Genomic DNA, 21,202 nt, shown 5'->3' on the forward strand with positions numbered 1-21,202 from the left:
AACTTTTTAGAAATGCAGACTTGAGGGACACAGTCCATTTTACTCCATTAGAAATCTGCATTATAACAATATTTTTGTGTCATTTCATACACTCCAAAGTTTGATAAGCTTGTCTTAGGGAGTTGCTACTAACAATTTTTGGAAGATTTAAAGCAGAGAAGTGATAAATTGGTATTTGCAGTTTAGATTGATATCATTTAGATGTGAGATGTCCCCCAAAAGCTAATGTGTTAAGACACTGCAAGAAAGTTTAGAGGTGAAATGATTAGGTTATAAGAGCTCTAATCTAATCAGTACATTAATCCCCTGATAGGGATTAAATAGGCAGTACTGAAGGCAGGTGGAGACTAGCTAGAGCAGGTGGACCACTGAGTTCATGCCTTTGGGGTTTATGTTTTGACCCTGGCTAGTGGAGTTCTTTCTGCTTCCTGATTGCCAAGTCCTGAGCTTCTTACCTCCTCTACACCCTTCTACCATAGTGTTCTGCCTCACTCAGGCACAGAGCAATGGAGTTGGCCATCTGTGGACTGAAATTTCTGAAGTCATGAGGGCCAAATAAACTTATCCTCCTCTAAAATTGTTCTTGTCTTGGTCACACTGATGAAAAGCTGATTAAAACACAGATCAGTCAGCCTGGGGTAATATCCCTGTCAGAGACCAGTGACAGTAATAATACTGGTGAAAGATTATGATGTTTTTAACAAAGATACAGTAATATTAATAGGGGGAATGACACAAACTGCACTGACCCTGGTCTGATATGTTCTAATGTTGCTTACATCTGAGTTGCATAATCTGTCTACTTATTTGGGCCTCTATTTCTAGTAGGATCTTAGAATTCTGAGTTTCTTCTGCCTTATTTCTGTTGAGGTACCGTAACAGAATACCAAAGTAAGTACAAGATCCATTCTTCCCTCCATACGCAGATTTACAAAAGAAATGGGTCTAAGAAATTTGGCACAATTGTTTGAGCATTCAACCAGATCAAAGATATAAAATGGTAGCAGAAAAGTTAAGAAGCCTCTTTGGAGAGTTGTGACTGTGTTGTGGGAGTCTACTCCCTCTGGGAAATAGGTGAAGATGAGTACCACTTTCTAACCTCAAGTCAGGTAAAGGGTACTCGCAAGGGAACTATAGGAGATATTTGAAATGTGTTTCATGCAGTTTGAAAACCTGAAGACTTAGTGTTGCCCTGACATAAGATAAAAAACTTAAGTGAACTGTACACTGGTAGTTAATTTTGCCCCAGGAAAGCTAGAGGCCAAGAGGATGATGAATTGCTTGTTGGTAGGGATAGGAGAATACTTTTGCTTTAGGACTGGACTTTATTCCCAAACTTATCAGAGAAAAGGGTATAAGCCAGAGGGAAGAGAGCTAGGATGGGTCATCCTGGATTGTGTATTATTAAGTTTCTCCAGATCTCCAAAGAAAGAATTTTCAGTTGTATAGAGATATATAAGAGAGGAATTTTTTAAATTAGAATTGCCTAATATGATATTGGAGACCAGGATACCACCTCCATATGGGAGACAATACAACATCTGTAAACAAGAGTACCAAGAAATCTGGTTGTATAATTCAGTCTGGCTCCAAAGGTCTAAGGGCCAGGAAAGTGAATAGTGTAACAGCTAGTCAAAAGCTGAAATCTGGGAAGCGGGGGGAAGTGGGAGTAGAGCACTGGCATAAATCATGGAGTCTGAAGGACTAAGAACCATCAGTGTCCAATGGCAGGATAACATGACTGTCCCAGTTCAAAAAGAAAGCAAATCACTCTTCCTATGTGTTTTTGTTCTAACCAGACTGTCAACAGACTAAATGTGTCCACCCACTTTGATGAGGAGAGATCATCTTTACTTAATTTATTGTTTCAAATGCTAATCTCTTCTGGAAATCACCTCACAGACAAACCCAGAAATAATTTCTTACCATCTGTGTGGCCATCCCTCAGCTATGTCAAGGCAACACATAAAATTAAACCTTGTGAGTTCTGTCCAATTAAACTATCTGAAGGAGTAAGTAGTTTTCTCCCAAAAGGTGCACAACAGCCTGCTCAGGGACTAAAGAAGGAAAGATGCATCACTCAGGGAACTGCAGGAGCTGGGCCGATCTTTTTGGGAACCTGCAAAGAGTCTTCAAAAGAAAGAGTCTGCATTAATAACTTACCAGGATTAATTAAAGGCCCCCTTCCTTTAGATATAGACAAGGAGATCACTGGGATTTGGAGCCAAGCAAGAAGCTGTCTGTGACCTCTTCTCAGTCCTCCACCTACTAAGGATATGTGTAATGACAGACATAAGAGGGTAGGAAGAAGGGGTACTCAATTTAGTGAAGGCTTTCAGCTTCAGATAGGTGGGGTGTGGTGGGGCAAGGGGTGAGGAATGGAGAAGAAGTAACACTAAATCCAATTCTGAATTTTTACTACATAGTAGTGAATAGTCCTGTTGCAATAGTATTTGTGACCTCAAATGACTTTAACAGCAATGCAACAACAAACTCATAGATCATGGCAGAGCTTTCATCCAGGAAGAGAAAATTTCCACCAATCAATCCCACCCCATCCCCACCAAGAATAATTTAAAGGAACTGTGAGAGAGAAAAAATTAAAGGTTTAATTTTAGATATATCAAAAGGTTTGCTTGTTAAATATATAGATCTAAATTTTTAGTAAATGTTACTCTTTAAAATGGCGTCCTTTGATCTTGTAAGCCCTGTAGAGCTGAGTTAATTCTGTTCCATGATAAGATGGTTAAATAGAAAAGGACAGAATCCTGGGACTGATGCCAGTTGAGGGCAATTAATAACCCCCATTCATACCTGGGGAAGGCAATCTCAGCCCACAAGTTTTCTATTGCTAGAATGTAGCTCTCTACTTCTATAGTCTCAAACTATAAGAGATGTTTTACTACTTTTGCTTTCATAAAAGGAAACACTATAATTAGTGCCTACACACATTATAAAAATTGTTGCCTAGTCTTATTTTGCTTATGTATGTATTTATAATTCCTTGCATGTCTTTGTGAAAGCTTGAAAGGAGAAATTCTCCCAAAGAGCATATATGTCAATTTTTATTTGTAAAGATTCCCCATAGTGGTTGTTAAATATTACTAGGTCTGTTCAGAGTTTGTAAATCTGAGACTTTATTTTTGGGCAAAGGACAACTTTTCTCTTTCTTTGTTAACTGTTCCAAGATTTTAAATTTTAAAATGATATGTTGATGAAATAAACATTACACCATTAAGGAGGAACTTTTAAAATGCAAACCTGAACATGTATTTTAAGTACTAATATAATAAAATTAATTATCTATCCATAATTTTCTATCTTTCTTCCCCATAAGAATAAAATAAATACTGAGCTACAGAGTTGCTGCCAAACTGAGCCCCTTCCCTTGGTCTTAAAAATTCCTAGAGGAGAAAAACATTTTATACAGAGGAGAATAAGATAATCCTTGATTAGTTTGTCCTGTTCCGGAGTCTTTCTTCTTTATGAAATTTCACATCTGGCCAAAAGATGGGGCTCTTGTTCCCAGCACAGAAACTGAAAGTGAAAGAAGAGAAGGTATATTTTTAGGTACTGAGAAACTGTCTACCACAACTGGCAATGGCTTTTGACAAGAAAGTTTCACTTTAGAGGATGAACCAAGTGGCCCTATGACATTCTCTTCCAATTTGACGGCAGACCTCCCAAGATTCAGTTTCTTTATCTGGGAAATCTAGATAGTAACTACTAAGTTCTCATAGAGTCCATGAAGAAGAGCTTAGCACAATGCCTGGAAAACAGTAGGTAGGTGTGTCAAGGGTTAGCTGTCCTCCCTAGAAGCCAGAGCAAATGGTGTTTATGTTGTCTGTTACTTGGTACAGGAGGTGCTCAATAGACAGCAACTGAATGGATGAATGAACATTCAAATCAACTAATAGTGTGAGGTAAATATAGCTTCTAGCCTGAGCCACTTAAGTTTATGAGATCAGTATGACTAACTTGAACCTTGCTCTTCCTCAGCCATGACTCCGTGACTCTGAATAGCTGCCTGGCTGACCTGTCATTTGATTGACATCAAACGCCCTACTTGAGCTTCTAAGGTGGCACTGCAGTCTCCAGCCTGTTTCATCAACTTAGGTTCTCTATCTCCTCTTTATCTTAACTAGATCAAACAATTGAAACTCATATCTAGACTTGGAAGCACAATGAACCTATCAAAAGTGTAAATGAAAATTATTTTATACAGGAATTTGACATCAATAAACCTTAATCTTTAATACATTTGTTTTGTTTTAAAATGTGGTCTTGCTATATTGCTCAGGCAGGATTCTTAACTACCTGGACTCAAGTGATCCTCCTGGCCCATCCTCATGAGTAGCTGGGATTGCCAGTGCATGTCAGAACACCCAGTAATTTAGCCTTTAAATATTTGATTTCAAATGTTTATAATGGTATTAGTACTACAGTAATGATTCCTCAACAGATGCATATAAACAAAGAAATTTCAATATTTAGGGACAATTTTTGAGCAGTTCACTGTTATTTCTAGAAGTTTTAGAGAGTTTCACTCTTTCTAAGGAAATTTTGTACACTTGCCCAAACCCCAACCCTCAAAGTCACTTAAATGTTATGTTTTTCATTCACTGTGAGTTCTGGCACCAATGTCTATGGAGAAACTCTTAATTTTACTTTGTAACTATTGTAACTTTTATTTGAAACAGTTCTCTAAAAATAATACTGCAATTCAGCAATATCTTTGTAGAATTCATATATATATATATATATATATATATATATATATATGTGTGTGTGTGTGTGTATATATACACACATTAGACGATACGAGAAAAAGAAAATGTTAGTACTACTCAACCTTAATTCTCTTATCAAATATGTTGAGATGCTTCTTAATCATTTAGCATTTTTAAAAATACAAACTCTTGGAACCTACAGAATGGGAGCAAATCTTTACCACAAACACATCAGATAGAGCACTAATCTCTAGGATATTAAAGCACTCAAAAACCTTAACACAAAAAAAAAAACAAATAACCCAGTCAATAAATGGGCCAAGGAAACGAACAGACACTTCTCAGAAGAGGATATACAATCAACAAATATACGAAAAAATTTTCAACATCTCTAGCAATTGGAAAAATGCAAATCAAAATTACTCTAACATTTCATCTCACCCCTGTCTGAATGGCAGCTCTCAAGAATACAAACAATAAGTGTTGGTGAGGATGTGGGGGAAAAGGCACATTCATACACTGCTGGTGGGACTGCAAATTTGGTGTAGCCAATCTGGAAAGCAGTATGGAGATTCCATGGAAAACTTGGAATGAAAACACCATTCGACCCAGCTATTCCACTTCTCAGTTTATACCCAAAGGATTTAAAAACAGCATACTACAGGGACACAGTTACAATTATAGCAGCACAATTCACAATAGCTAAACTGTGGAACCAACTCAGATGCCCTTCAGTAGATGAATGGATAGGAAACTTTGGTATATATACACAATGGAATGTTACTCAGCATTAAAGAGTATGAAATCATGGCATTTGCAGGTAAATGGATGGAGTTAGAGAATATAATGATAAGTGAAGCAAGCCAATCCCAAAAAACCAAAGGCCAAATGTTTTCTTTGGTGAGGATGCAGACTCATAATGGTGATGGGGAGGAAGCATGGGAGGAATGGAGGAACTTTAGATAGGCCAAAGAGGAGGAAGGGGAATGAAGGATACATGGGGGTAGAAAAGATGGGTGGAATGAGGTAGACATTATTATCCAAAGTAAATGAAGATACAAATGGTGTGAAAATACTTTGTGTACAACCAGTGACTTGAAAACTTGTGGTCTATATGTGTAATATGAAATGAATTGCATTCTGCCATCATATATAACAAATTAAATAAATAAATAATTCAATAAAATATGGCCATGTTACCAAAAGCGCTATACAGATTTAATGCAATTCCTATTAAATTTCCAATGACATTCATCATAGAAATAGAAAAGGCAGTCATGAAATTCATTTCATGAAAAATAAGAGGCCCAGAATAGCCAAAGCAATCCTTAGCAAGAAGAGTGAATCAGGAGGCATCACAATACCAGACCTTAAATTATACCACAGAGATATAGTAACAAAAACAGCATGGTGTTGGCACCAAAACAGACATGAAGATCAATGGCATAGACTAGAAGACACAAGACAAATCTGCATAAATACAGTTATCTCCTACTAGACAAAGACGTGGGAAACATTGAGAAAAGATAGCCTCCTCAACAAATAGTGCTAGGAGAACTTGAAATCCATAGGTAGCAAAATGAAATTTAACTCTTATCTCTCACCCTGCACAAAATTCAACTAAAAGTGGATCAAAGACCTAGATATTAGATTAGAAACTCTGTACCTACTAGAAGAAAATGTAGGCCTAACACTCCAACATGTCAGGTTAGGAATCAACTTCCTCAACAAGACCCTAAAGTTCTAGAAGTAAAATAAATATCAATAAATGGGATGGTATCAAACAAGAAAGCTTTTTCACAGCAAAGGAAACAATCAAGAGTGTGAAGAGAGAGCCTATAGAATGGGAAAAAATCTTTGCCACCTGCACCTCAGATAAAGGGTTAATTTCTATGATATACAAAGAACTCAAAAAGCTTAACACCAAAAAACAAAAACAACAACAATAAAAAAACCCAATCAACAAATGGGCAAAGAAACTAAAAAGACACTTCTAAAAAGAAGATATACAAATGGTGAACAAATTAATGAAAAAAAAAATATTCAACATCTCTAGCAAGTAGAGAAATGCAAATTAAAACTACACTGAGATTTCACCTTACTCCAGTCAGAATGGGAATTATCAAGAATACAAGTAACAATAAATGTTGACAAGCATGTGGGGGAAACATTGCTGGTGCCCTTCCACTAATGAATGGATAAAGACAATGTGATATATATGCACAATGGAATATTACTCAGCCATAAATAAGAATGACTTTATGACATTTGCCAGTAAATGGAAAGATCTGGAGACTAAGTGAAATAAGACAATCTAAGTGAAATAAGCCAATCCCCCAAAATCAAAGGTAGCATGGTCTCCCTAATACGTATAAACTAACCCACAACAAGGGAGGAGAGAGTAAGAGTAGAAGTTCAATGGATTAAACACCTGGGAATGAAAGGAAGGGGAGATAGGAATAGGAAAAACTGTGGAATGAATCTGACATAACTTTCCTATGTACATATATGAATACACCACAGTGAATCTCAACATCCTGTACATCCAAAAGTCTGGGATTCTAATTAGAAAAATATATACTCCATGTTTGTAAAAATAGACTATACTGTCGTATACAACTAAAAAGAAAAAATGATAACAAAAAAAAGAGGAATTTTAAGGCTGAAGGAGACCACAGAGGTAAAAGTCCACACCATCATTTACAGATGAGGAAATAGGAAACTGAAGAATTGAGTCCTGTAATCTGCTCCTATCACACACACAACTGGCAGAAGCAGAGGGTTCCAATTCCACCATCCAGAGCCATTACTGCCTTAAGTCTCACATTAGGGGCAGAAGGCGATTTCACCTAACTTCTTTCCATAAACATAAGAAGTGACAGAAGGAAGAGGGGTAGAGAGAAAAGGTGTCATGTGGAAGGAAGAAAATGAGGGTAATACTTGTGCCATTGTGGCTGTTATGATCAGAGGCTTACAAGAATGGTAAATAAAGACAATCACAAATCTGGACTTAAAGGAGAAATTTAGATGCCTACATCTTCCCCATTAAATACACAGATCAGTCCGAGCTTAGGACAGAGTAAAATAATGATCAATAGGCTTTTGGGTCAATTAGGTAAAAAAATATTCCATATTAATCTATGACAATAAAGAAAAACAAGGGCAGACAGAAGATTATAAAACAAAAATATAGGTCTTACCAGTCTCAAAAAAGTAGTAAAGAATCATAGCCAACCCGACTCCTGCAGTGAGTCCAAACCAATACCTATTGAATCAGTCCAACAGTGACCTGTATAAAATATGAGAACATCAGGTTTTTTTTTTTTCAGTAATTCTGGTTCATCAAGTACTATTTCCTACCTGCCATAGTGTAGTAGTTTTACCCTGATAGTACAAAGATGTTTACAAGCCGATATTTCCTTAATTAAAAAACACCTTCTTCAATAGCTAAATGCTCCTCTGATAGCTTTTAAGGGGAAAAAAGAAGCACTACCAGATTAAATGTATATGTCTATTAAAGAGGAATCTACTTTCCAAATGTCAAAATATGGGGGCTGGGAGAGGAACTCAGTGGGAGGGTGCTTGTTTAGCATACTTGAGGCCCTAAGGTCCATTCCCAGCACAGGGGATGGGAATTGTGTGATTTTAGAAAGCAGACATTAAAGGAACAATCCTTTGATCCACATAGCGATCAGTTTGTTAAATAGAGAAAGGGTTGATTTTTTAAAACTATATACTCAAAAAATAAATTAAAATCAAGTTTTATAGTATTCCAGGACCCGTTAATATAAATTGGTGTAATATTACTTGGGGGAAAAAGTGAAATATATTTCATATGTTTTGGTGCTTAGCAGCCATTCCCCTTTTTCCTTTTTTTTTTTTTTTTGGTGTGGAGACTCCTCTCTTTCAGTCCATGTGGCTCCAGAGGCATCTACTCCCATGCAGATATAGGAAAAGCATGTGATTCAGGGCTGATTAACCAAAGTCTTGCATTTACTTGGCCCTAGAGACTTTTTTTTTTTTTGGTGGTGATGGCCTGTGATGTCATCAGAATCAAGGAAACTTGTGGCCAGAGGTGAGTACACTTCCCAAGGGACGAGTATGGACTCAGCTCTGTGAGGAGGTGAGACCTGGCAAACTCATCTTTGACCACATTGGTTTTGAAACTGAGACCAATACAACAGAAAACTGGGATGGAGAAGAACCAAGTACTGATGTTGTTGATTGGCCCTGAACCTATCTATACCTAGAGCTAGCCCTATTTCTAGACTTACATGAGCAAACAAATCCTCCATTTTGCTTAAGAAAAAAAAAACTGTTGAAATAAATCACTGAGAAAAATATTTTTGTATAAAAAATTTAATTGCATAGGTTGGAAGGAGCAAATGTTCTGGAGAGAGAAGTGCAGATTTATAAGATGTATGGTAAAGAATTTGGGTTTGTGCTGGTCTTCACTCTTAGTCCTACATCTTTCAGGGAGACTTGGATCAAATTGGGTAGTCTAACAACATGATTTATAGTGAGGACTAACCACACCCATAAAATCTTAGGTCAGGAGATGGCCAATCCCAAAGATCGACACTTTGGGTCACTTGGTATCAGTAGTTCTGAAATTAATAGAAGTATGCAATGACCAATCAGTCATACCTATGTGATGAAACTCTCCCCAAAATTTTGGACAACAAGTTCAGGTGAACTTTGCTGATTGGCAGTACTCTGTGCATATTGTTACATATGGATGTCAGATCAGTGATATGTCAACTCCATGGCTAGAACACAACTGCAACTCCACATTTGAAATCTTCCTGGTGTCCCTTCCTTTGGCTGAAATTATGTATGTATCCATTCCCTTCACTGAACCATCATTGTGAGTACGACAGACTTCAGTGAGTTTTGTATTTCTGGCAAATTATTAATCCTGAGGCAGGTTAGGAACCTTCAAACTCACAGCTGGTGTCAGAAATAAGAATGGGGACTCTGTTTCTAACTTTGTAGTTGGCCCAACTTCTACAGAGTGTTTCCAGGTTTGTTTGAGTGAAACAAGTTGACTGACACTTTGAAAGTACCTGGCTACAGTAACAAAGGTGCAGGATGGAAGTTATGCTGATTTAGTAATCTTTAAACAAAGGCCAACCTGTCTTTAAAGATCAGTGACATTTCTAATGTGTATTACCACGTAATAAAACAACCTTTCTTACAGTTTTACTGACTTCTTCCTTAACAAAAAAACTTAAAAAAAATGGTGGGGGGTGGCAATATTAATTTCAAGTGTCAATTAATCTCACAAATTTAAGTCAGGATGGCAACAGGAAAAAAAAATGTTGAGTGGCATTCTGATTTACTTTGCATGAAGTTCAAAATAAGGAACACTGATCTATGTTTATGAAAGTCAGAATACTGCCTATTTTGGGGTGGCCGGAGTTGGGGGTACAGATTTGGATGGCGACAAGGAAGGGCCATGGGGGTTATAATGGAGTGTTGGGAATGTTCCAATTCCTGATTTGGGTGATGGTTATTTGAGACAGTGTACAGCACTGTTCACTTATGACTTCTACACTTTGGTGTATGTCAATTTTGAAAAGCTATATCTCAGTTTTTTTTAAAAAAATCAAGTCCTTGGGCACATAATATAAAAAAAAAAAACAGTGTAAAAGAAACTTACTTAACAAACACTCAGGAGCTATTATGTGTCAGGCATTCTGGTAGTACTGTGGATACAACATAAAGCAAAAAGAGAAATGAAACCTGCTTATAGACTACATTGATTTAGCCATTAAATTACCTCCAGTAACAACTTGGAATTTAAAATTCAACATGCCTTTATTATCTAGAAATAATTCCTACAAATAAACTCATGACTTTACATATGAAATTTTTATAAATTAATTCCCTGTATTCTTATGTTCCTAATTCAACTTTTACTTTTTCTAAAAAGGCTTTTAATTTCCTGCAGTTAACAGTGGCCTATCTTTAATTTGGACTCCTTTTGAATTCAAAAAATAGCATCACACAACTCAGCACTTAATTGTTCCTTAATAGTATCGTGAGCATTAAATTTTTCTACCACTTTCTGTAAGTTCCTCTAAGTTCCTTAAGAAAGGAGATTGTATATTTTCTTTGAAATGTTTCACAATGTTTAGCAGTCTGTGGGTTATGTGATATATGTTTAATTAGTTGTGAGCAGTGTGAATGAAAACTTCACTTGGCCATATTAAACATGCTTAAGAATAGTTTAAACTTCAGGAAAAATTGGTCCTTAAAATAATTAATGTCCAGCATTTTATTTTGCCATTTTCTGTTGGCTCATTTTTCATGTTTAAAAGAGATAAAAGTTATTCTTGGCATTCTTTTCTGTCCCCTAAGTTTCAGTTTTCATAGGAATTGAAAAGTGACTACAATTATCTGTTTGCTTTAAGTATGTTTGCTTTAACTGAGAAGGAGAAATGTTCTAAGTGAAACAATTGTCTCCAAGTATCTCTTAAAGTGATAGAGCACCTGCTTTTTAATTAAGTACATCCGTCCCTTGGTATCTGTGGAGGATTGGTTCCACAATCAATAAAAAAATTGATAACAAAATCTGTGGATGCTCAATTCCCTTGTATAAATGGCACAGTATTTACATATAACCTATGCCCATCTTCCTGTATTCTTTAAATCATTTCTAGGTCACTTATACCTAATACTATGTAAATGCAATGCGAATTATTGTCACACTGTGTGTTTAGAGAATAATGACAATGATAACCAGTCTGCACATATAGTTTTTGGAATATTTTTGTTTTGCTATTGATTTAATCTATAAATGTGGAAACCACAACTATAAAGGGCCAAGTGTATTGTATTAGCTGACTACAATAAGAACTACATTTCCCATCATTCCTTGCAACTAAGTGTGATCATATGATTAAAGTCTGATAAATAGACTGTAAGTATTGGTTTAAACACTAATCAGTGCCTCAGAAAGCTTGTAGTGAGATAAGACGTTCTCTAAAAATAAATGTGGTACTGAGGGAAAGAGAGAGGGGGAGCAGACCACACCCCTTGTTACCTGAAGACAGAAAGCTGGGTTGTAAAGGAATATACTCATAAAATATCTGAAGAAAGCCACCTGCACAGCAGGCATGTAACCTATCCCATATATTCCTCCAGTATGCAGGCATGGCACAGCCGTCCATTGTATCCTGGCTCAATGCCGCCAAGGAGTAAATAAATAATAAAATGTCCAAAACCTCTCCATTGAGTCCTCCAAGTTCTCTCTTTGAGATTGGAAAACAGTATGCTAGGCCTTTACAGCCCTGGGATTGAAGAGTAAGTCATAGGTATACTTTCAACTTTTGTTCTCAAAGCATGTTGTTTGTTTGTTTGTTTTCCTCCTTTTCCTTTTGGACTTCTACTTGGAATAAGGTCATGGTTGTAAGTTGACTATAATGTGAAAACAACACCCTAGAAATCGCAGGGTAACCAGAGAAGGTGCCTGGATCCCTAGGTGACAAAATGGAGACTGTGAGTTTATCATTTCAGTATTATACATCACTAATTTGTTATATGAGAAGAAAATTCTCTTGTTTAAGCTGTTATCTTAGATCTCATTATACAGCCTAACAAATTTCTAACATCCATTGGGGGAGTTATGAGATGGCAATCATTGGCAAGAAATGGTCCTTTATTTCCTAAACAATGCTTTATGGAATAAATATGTTTCAGACCCAAACTTTGGTAGATTATTTATGTACATAAGAAATCCAAGTTTCTTTTGTTTTGAACTAGGAATTGAACCTGGGGCACTTAACCACTGAGCCACATCCCCAACACTTTTTATTTATTTATTTTTTTATTTTGAGACAGGGCCACACTAAGTTGCTGAGACTGGCTTTGAACTTGTGGTCTTCCTGTCTCAGCCTTCCAAGCTGCTAGGATTACAGGTGTGTACCACTGTGCCTGGCTCCAAGTTTGATATTAAAAGACTAATAAAAATGATCAATTTTAAAGTTAATTATCCCCAATCTTCTTTCCTTCAACAAGTACCATTTACACACACAGACACATATTCACATGCATACTCACACTTACGGCATATCATCTGGCTTTGGGGCCACCAATTGGATACAAATTTATTTATTTATTTATTTATTTAATTTTATTTTGAGAGAGAGAGAAAGTTTTTAATATTTATTTTTTAGTTTTCGGCGGACACAATATCTTTGTTTGTATGTGGTGCTGAGGATCGAACCCGGGCTGCACGCATGCCAGGCGAGCGCGCTACTGCTTGAGCCACATCCCTAACCCCTGGATACAAATTTAAATTAACCATTAGAAACTGTGTATTTTGTAGTTTTCGCTTTATACATTTATATTGACTGTGAGTGGTGTTGCTTTTCAAAACCTATGACTGCACCCTTGAAGTTGGCTTTTGTCTGTATTTTATTTGTATGAAAATATAACATGTCATACTATCTTCTAAGAAATAGTTTAAAATTGTACTAAACAATTCATAATTTCGGAATGGATTGGAAGATGGCGGGCCAGAGGGAGAAGCATACTCTATTGCTCCATGATCCAGATCTTACCTAGTTGGAATACCGCATCTCTGAAAGTGTTAGAGGACCCCTATACAGCTGCTTTCTGCAGAAATCACCAGCGCTGTGACCCCAAGCAGGGCTCCGAGCCTCAGTGTTCCAGCAGGACTCTGGACTCCTGGCTCTAGACACCCAAAGTCCAAAGTTCTAGACAACACAGGGCTCCTGAGTGACTTAGCAGAATCACCTATCAGCACCTCTGCAGAACTCCCAGACTTCTCTCCGCTCCCATGCAGGTCCTCAGCTGCTACCTACCCACAGCACAATTCTGGTTCCCCCCACTTCATTAGATACCTCAGCACTGGAAGCAGACTGCCTCCATCTTGGCTCACCTCCCTCACCATATTTGTTGGGGGCAGCTCCCAGATCGGATCTCTAGCTGGCCAGGTACAAGTTTTCCAACTCCCCCATCTCCCCAGTAGCAGTAACCTCACACAGTAACTGCCCAACATAAAGCAACTCTCAGTTGGACATGTGCGCAGTGTTACCAGGGTGCTGCCCACCGGGAACCCCAGTATGAGTTTCCTCAATTGGGAACTGCTAAGGGAGAGGGAGAGAGACCAGGAACTGAGAAATCTCCAGGCAAGATAGGGAGATAGTACTGGGCGCCAAAGTCATATAAGCGGTCCCAGAAAGAGACTCCTGAGGTACAGTCTCCCTGCAGGGACTGGCAGATGCCACTCCCTGCTTCCAGGCACCCTGCACCAGGAAAAGCCTTCCCTCCCTGGTTACCTCCACCATCCTGAGGGCAGAGGTACCAGCTAACAACAGACAACCCCACCTATTGGATGAGAAGAGGAGCAGGAAAGACACAGATCTCTAAAACTACAAACAATCCTGGTTTCTTCCTTCGAGTATTTTTTTCTCTTTTTCTTCTACCCCTCTATCCTCCAGTCCTCTCATCCCCAACATATTTGAAACCAAGAACTTTGCATGAAATAGGATTTTGAGGACTGAGTCATCTGAATAATATAATATAGAGGTTTTATATATACACTTTTTTTCCTCCGCTTTTTTCTTTTATTTTTCTATCCTCCTCCAAATTTTACTATTTTAACATCTTGTATTTTTCTAAATACATATGTGTTTGTTTTAAATGTACTTGTTTAGCCTAAATTACATCCTGTCTATTCTCTTGCTACTAACCCTCTTCATTAGATTTCTCTTTCACTCTTCCTAAGATATGTTAACTCTATATCCTCACATCCTACCTCCTCAGCATGTCATCCTAGGCCCCACCCTGAGTTCATTGTCCACCACCAGTCACTGTAAGCACTTTTACAAAACTACTGAATATATTATAGATAATAATTGAATCCAACATTTCTGTACAATGAGACTAAACTTTAAACATCTTAATAACAACAAATTGTTCATAGGAGGTATATTGTTGTTTTTGGGATCTGTTAACATTGTCCTTCCACACAAAGGAGAGGTCTTGGAACCCTAGAAGAGCACTACAAACCCATAGGGTAAAAATAATCACACCCCGGACTGAGGAGCTGGAAAGAAAGACACATGAGCAACATGAAAAGACAAGGGAAGAAAGTGCCCCAAACAAATCAAGACACATTGGCAGCCACAGCGGAAGAAATTACAGAGAAGGAGTTCAGGATATACATGGTTAAAATGTTCTGTGAACTCAAGAAAGATATAAAAGAGCAAATACAGGCAATGAAAGATCACTTGGACAGGGAGCTACATAAACAAATACAGGAAAAAAAAGATCACCTCAACAGAGAGATAGAGGTTCTAAAAAAAAAAAAAAACTCAAACATAAATCCTCAAAATGAAAGAAACAATAAACCAAATTAAAGGCTCAAATGAAAGCATCACCAACAGAGTAGACCACTTGGAAGATAGGACATCAGACAATGAAGACAAAATATATAATCTTAAAAAAAATGTAGACCACACAGGGATAATGGTAAGAAACCACAAGCAGAACTTCAAGAAGTATGGGATAACATAAAAAGACCAAAATTATAAGTTATTGGGATAGAGGAAGGCATAGAGGTCCAGACCAAAGGAATGAACAATCTATTTAATGAATAATATCAGAAAACTTTCCGAACATGAAGAATGAATTGGAAATCCAACTCAAGAAGCCTACAGGACATCGAATGTACAAAATCACAACAGATCCACACCAAGGCACATTATAATAAAAATGCCCAACATACAGAATAAGGAGAGAATTTTAAAAGCCACAAGAGAAAGGAGTGAGATTACATATAGCGGAAAACCAATTAGGGTAACAGCAGATTTTTCAACACAGACCCTGAAAGCTAGAAGATCCTGGAACAACATATATCAAGCTCTGAAAGAAAATAAATGCCAACCAAGTATCTTGTATCAAGCAAAATTAAGCTTTAGATTTGAAGATGAAATAAAAACCTTCCATGATATACAAAGGTTAAAAGAATTTATAGCTTGAAAACTGGCACTACAGAACATCCTTGGAAAAATATCCCATGAAGAGGAAACAAAAAATAACAATGAAAATCAGCAGAGGGAAGTAGTACCCCAAAGGAAAAAATAATCAAAGAAGAAAATCAAGTCAAGTTAAATAACAAAAATAAACAAATATGGCCGGGAATACAAACCATAGTAACTCTGATTGTTAATGGCTTAAACTCACCATCAAAAGCCACAGGATAGCAGATTGGATTAAAAAACAAAACAAAACAAAACAATATGCTGCCTCCAGGAGTATCATCTGATAGGAAAAGATATACACAGACTAAAGGTGAAAGGTTGGGAAAAATCATACCACACACATGGACTGCGGAAGCAAGCAGGGGTTTCCGTACTCATATCAAATAAAGTAGACTTCAAGACAAAGTTAATAAAAGTGATAAAGGTGGACATTAAATACTGCTTAAGGGAACCATATACCAACAAGACTTAGCAATCATAAATATATATGCCCCCCCCCCCCCAATGGAGCTGCTGTGTTCATCAAACAAATTCTTCTCAAGTTCAAGAGTCAAATAGATCACAACACAATAATCTTGGGTGACTTTAACACACCTCTCTCACCACTGGATAGATGTTCCAAACAAAACTTGAATAAAAAACTATAGATCTCAATAATACAATTAATAACTTTGACTAAACTGACATATATAGAATATTTCAGCCTGCACCAAGGAGTACACTTTCTTCTCAGCAGCACATGGATCCTTCTCTAAAATAGACGATGTAATATGCCACAAAGCAACTCTTAGTAAATACAAAAATGTAGAGATACTACCATGCATTGTATTAGATCATAATGTAATGAAATTGGGAATCAATGACAAAATCAAAAATAAAAATTACTCCAACACCTGGAGACTTAATAACGTGCTACTGAATGATCAATGCAGAAGACATCAAAGAGTAAATTTAAAAAAATTTAGAGGTGAATGAGAACACAGATACAAAATATCAAAATCTCTGGGACACTATGAAAGCAGTACTAAGAGGAAAATTCATTGCATGGAGTTCATTCCTTAAAAGAAGAAAAAGTCAACAAATAAATGACCTCACATTACATCTCAAAGCCCTAGAAAAAGAAGAACAAACCAATACCAAAAGCAGTAGAAGCCAAGAAATAATAAAATTAGTGCTGAAATCAATGAAATTGAAAACAAAAAAAAAAATTGAAAAAATTGACAGAACAAAAAGTTGGTTCTTTGAAAAAATAAATAAAATTGACAGAACCTTAGCTACGCTAACAAAGAGAAGGAGAGCGAAAAATCAAATTACCAGCATACGTGATGAAAAAGGTAATATCACAACAGACACTATAGAAATACAGAGGATAATTAGAAAATATTTTGAAAACTTATACTCCAATAAAATAGAAGATATTGAAGGCATCCACAAATTTCTTAAGTCATATGATTTGCCCAGATTGAATCAGGATGATCTACACAATTTAAACAGACCAATATCAAATGATGAAATAGAAGACACCATCAAAAGCCTACCAACCAAAAAAAGCCCAGGACCAGATGGATACACAGCCAAGTTCTATAAGACCTTTAAAGAAGAACTAATACCAATACTCTTCAATTTATTTCAGGAAATAGAAAAAGAGGGAGCACTTTCAAACTCATTCTATGAGGCCAATATTACCCTGATTCTAAACCAGGCAAGACACATTAGAGAAAGATAACTTCAAACCAATATCTCTAATGAATACAGATGCAAAAATTCTCAATAAAATTCTGGTAAATCAAATACAAAAACATATCAAAAAGATAGTACAACATGATCAAGTGGGATTCATCCCAGGGATGCAAGGTTGGTTCAACATACGGAAATCAATAAATGTAATTCATCACATGAATAGACTTAAAGATAAGAACCATATGATTATCTCAAAAGATGTAGAAAAAGCATTCAATAAAATACAACACCCCTTTATATTCAAAACACTAGGATAACAGGAATATATCTCAACATCGTAAAAGCTTTCTATGCTAAGCCTCCATCATTGTAAATGGAGAAAAATTGAAAGCATTCCCTCTAAAAATTGGAAAAAGACAGGGATACCCTCTTTCAGCACTTCTATTCAACATAGTTATTGAAACACTGGCCAGAGCACAGCCACATCAATGTTTATAGCAGCACAATTCAAAATAGTTAAACTGTGGAACCAATCTAGATGCCCTTCAGTAGATTAATGAATTAAAAAAAATGTGGCATATACACACAATGGAATATTACTCAGCAATAAAAGAGACAAAATCAATGGCATGGATGGCATTAGAGAAGATAGTGCCAAGTGAAGTTAGCCAATCCCCCCCAAAACAAATGCCAAATGTTTTTTTCCATGTAAGGTAACTGAGTCATAGTGGGTAATATTCTTTCAAATTTCCTTTTACCCTCTTTCCCTTTTTATGTTGGCACTATTTTATTTACTACAACTTTAAAAAAATTCTTTATCTTACCATCTATTCTATTAAATCCCCCCACATAATACTTCACTTCTTGAATCTCCATGTTGTTGCCATAGTCTACACTGCTTGATCTTTAGACTTGCTGCACAGTTGTCCTTTTGCCTTTTTCTAAGGCTGGTACATTTTTTTCCTGAACCCCAATTTGTCCTTGTTTTCCTGGAGTATATGGATTAATGATATTCTAAAAAATCATCAGGAGGATAATGTTCTATTTGAAATAACATTATTTTTGCTGTCATGGTTGATTGATAATTTGAATGAGTACAGAATTTTACTGAAAAATATGTCATTAAAACATTGAAAATACTCTGTCATTGTCATCTAGTATCCATTGTTACTGATAGAACTGATCCTCATTTCTTTGTTGATAACATGTCCTTTATGTTTAAAAACTTTTGGGATTGATTATGATGATGAGGATGATAATTACATCATAATGTCTCCAAATAAGAATTTTTTTCATCTATTTTCTAGTACCTTGTGAATATCCTCATTCTGAAAACTTATTTTCTTCTATATTAAAGAAACAAAAACAACATAAGTTTCTTATTTCATTTTACTTTTACATTTTTTTCTCTTCTACTTCAAAGTTGTAACTGTTAGATAGGCTGTCCTGGTTAATCTTTTCTCTCAAATTTTCTACTTGTGTCTTTCTTTGTATGCTATGATCTAGAAGATTTCTTTAATATTTAGTATTTCAATTTTTAAAATTTAAGTAGTACCATCAATGTCTAAGAGCTTTTTTTTTAATACTATGGTTGTTCTTTTTCCAGACAACTTTATTTATATCTTAAAGCTATAACATGTTCCAAATACCAGAATATATAAATTGGAATTCTTCAAAATATTCTTTTTTATTTCATGAATTATATTTGCTTTCTTTAAAGTTAGTTTTCCATTGTCTTTCTTTTTACAATGCTGATTTTCCTATTAATTCTTCCCCTGGTGTTTAAGCATAAATGATATTGATAAAGTTTTCCTTTAGTGAGTAGGATGTCTGCCAGTTCTCTCTCCTATGTAGTAATTATAAATAAACAACAGCAATATATATATGGCAGGGCCAGGAATGCCAAATACCAGATTTTACTATGTTTTATTATAGGATGTATAGTCAAGTAGCAAGTTCTCAGGATGCTTTCCCTGAATAACATAACAGAAATGGTTTTACTCTGTGTTACCAACATAAAAGCTTTCACTTTCTCTGTACTAACTATTGTTAGTTATTTTTGCTGGCTTAGGAGGCTGAGGCAGAAGGACTATAAATCTGAGGCCAGCCTGGAAAATTTTGCAATTCCACTCAAAACAAAAAAAATAAAAAGAACTGGGGATTTAAATCAGTGGTAGAGCAATTGCCTATCATGTACAAGGCCCTGAGTTCAATCCCCCAGTACCACAAATATAAACAAACAAACAGTTCTGGGAAAATTGGATATCCATATGCAGAACACTGAAATTTGATGCTTCTCTTATTGTATAAAAGTCAACTCAAAATTGATCAAAGACCTAAAGGTAACACTGAAACTGTGATATTATTAGAAGATAGGTGAAACAGTTTGTACAAATAGTGCAGACAATGATTTTGTGGACAGGACCCCAAAAGGACAAGAAATATAAGCAAAAATTGAAAGGTGGGATTACATCAAATTGAAAAGGTGATGTACTTCAAAGGAAACAATCAATAGTGTAAAGAAAGAACCTACAGAATGAGAGAAAATATTTGCCAACTCTTCTGCAACAAATCCCTATTAAACATGCATTTGGTCTCCCTGAAGACAAATAAATCCAGTGGTGGAGATATTCACACATGCTAAGGTATATATACTTCTTTTGCTAGTGCTAGAAGAGGATCTTCTCCAAATCTGAAATCTGTTTCCTTGAACTTTACATAGAACAAATGTACTTGATGGGTCTTTTTGCATTTGGAGATAACCTAGCAGCTTTCTCTCTTCAAGGGGAATCCTCTGAAATTCCACCAATACTCCTCATGCCTTCAAGTTATCTTCATGATTTTTCACTTCTCTCAAATAATTACAACTTGACTGAGATCTTTTTAAAAAAATATTTTTTAGTTGTTGAAGGACCTTTATTTTAAAAATATTTTTATATGCGATGCTGAGAATCGAACTCAGTGCCTCACACATGCAAGGCAAGTGCTCTACCACTGAGCCATAGCCCCAACCCCCTGAGATTTTAAAATGCTCAGTCTAGAACTTAATAGTAGGACTTCACATGTGGTCTGGCAAGTGAAGAGTATATTTGGATCTTTATTGGCTGCTTCTCTATAAGAGAGTTCAATTAGGCATCAGGACACATTACCAAAGGGAGAAGTGGGATTGGAGTGGGAGAATTACAACACATCAACTCATAACATCACTGCATCCTTGTTGTTTAGTTCAGAACTCTACACACATACACCACACAGTTCTTTACATAAGTTTAAAATCATTTCCTGTCTTTTCAACTAAGCTAAGGAATCTTTGGGCTTTTGTTTTTTTGGCAGAGGTCCCTGACCAATGAATTGAGTGGCAGAGGTAACTTTAGAAGTACTGAGCTGAGAATCTACAAGTTAGGGAAAGTGGGACTTGAGAACAGAGAATGTTGTATAAAGTGTACAACAGTCAGAGGGCTCTGGTTCCTGACGACGGTAGCAATTACCCAGTTATTCATTCATATTGCTCTTCTTTTCACCTATAACAGGAATTATTTCCTCCATGTAGTCACCAAAGGTGGGTGGTTGGAAGACGAGGCCAAACGAAGCAATTTCAGGGAAAGACTCACAAGTAGAGAGCAGGGGACCCCAGGCTTGGCTTGGTGCGGGTACTCAGACCATCACCGAGTCCGCGGGAGCGTGCGCCCTCCCGGAGCGCGACCTCGGGCCTTCGCTCCCCGGAGCCGCGCGGGCGGGAGGCGGGGCGGCCGCGCGCGTACGCGGGCGGGGGCGGAG

General features: G+C 36.6%; 1 long non-coding RNA gene across 1 annotated transcript; it reads right to left on the bottom strand.

Moving 5' to 3' along the window:
• Positions 1-2,586: 2,586 nt before the first annotated feature.
• Positions 2,587-21,198, bottom strand: LOC124083975 (uncharacterized). The gene is made up of 3 exons (XR_006848964.2): positions 21,037-21,198; positions 7,931-8,019; positions 2,587-3,537 (listed from the first exon to the last, which is right to left on the bottom strand). It is a non-coding gene; the product is annotated as an uncharacterized LOC124083975 (long non-coding RNA).
• Positions 21,199-21,202: the final 4 nt, after the last annotated feature.

Source organism: Marmota monax, unplaced genomic scaffold (genome assembly GCF_021218885.2).
Source record: "Marmota monax isolate L192 unplaced genomic scaffold, Marmota_monax_Labrador192_F-V1.1 WCK01_AAM20220418_F8-fsc00013, whole genome shotgun sequence".
Lineage (NCBI taxonomy): Eukaryota > Metazoa > Chordata > Mammalia > Rodentia > Sciuridae > Marmota > Marmota monax.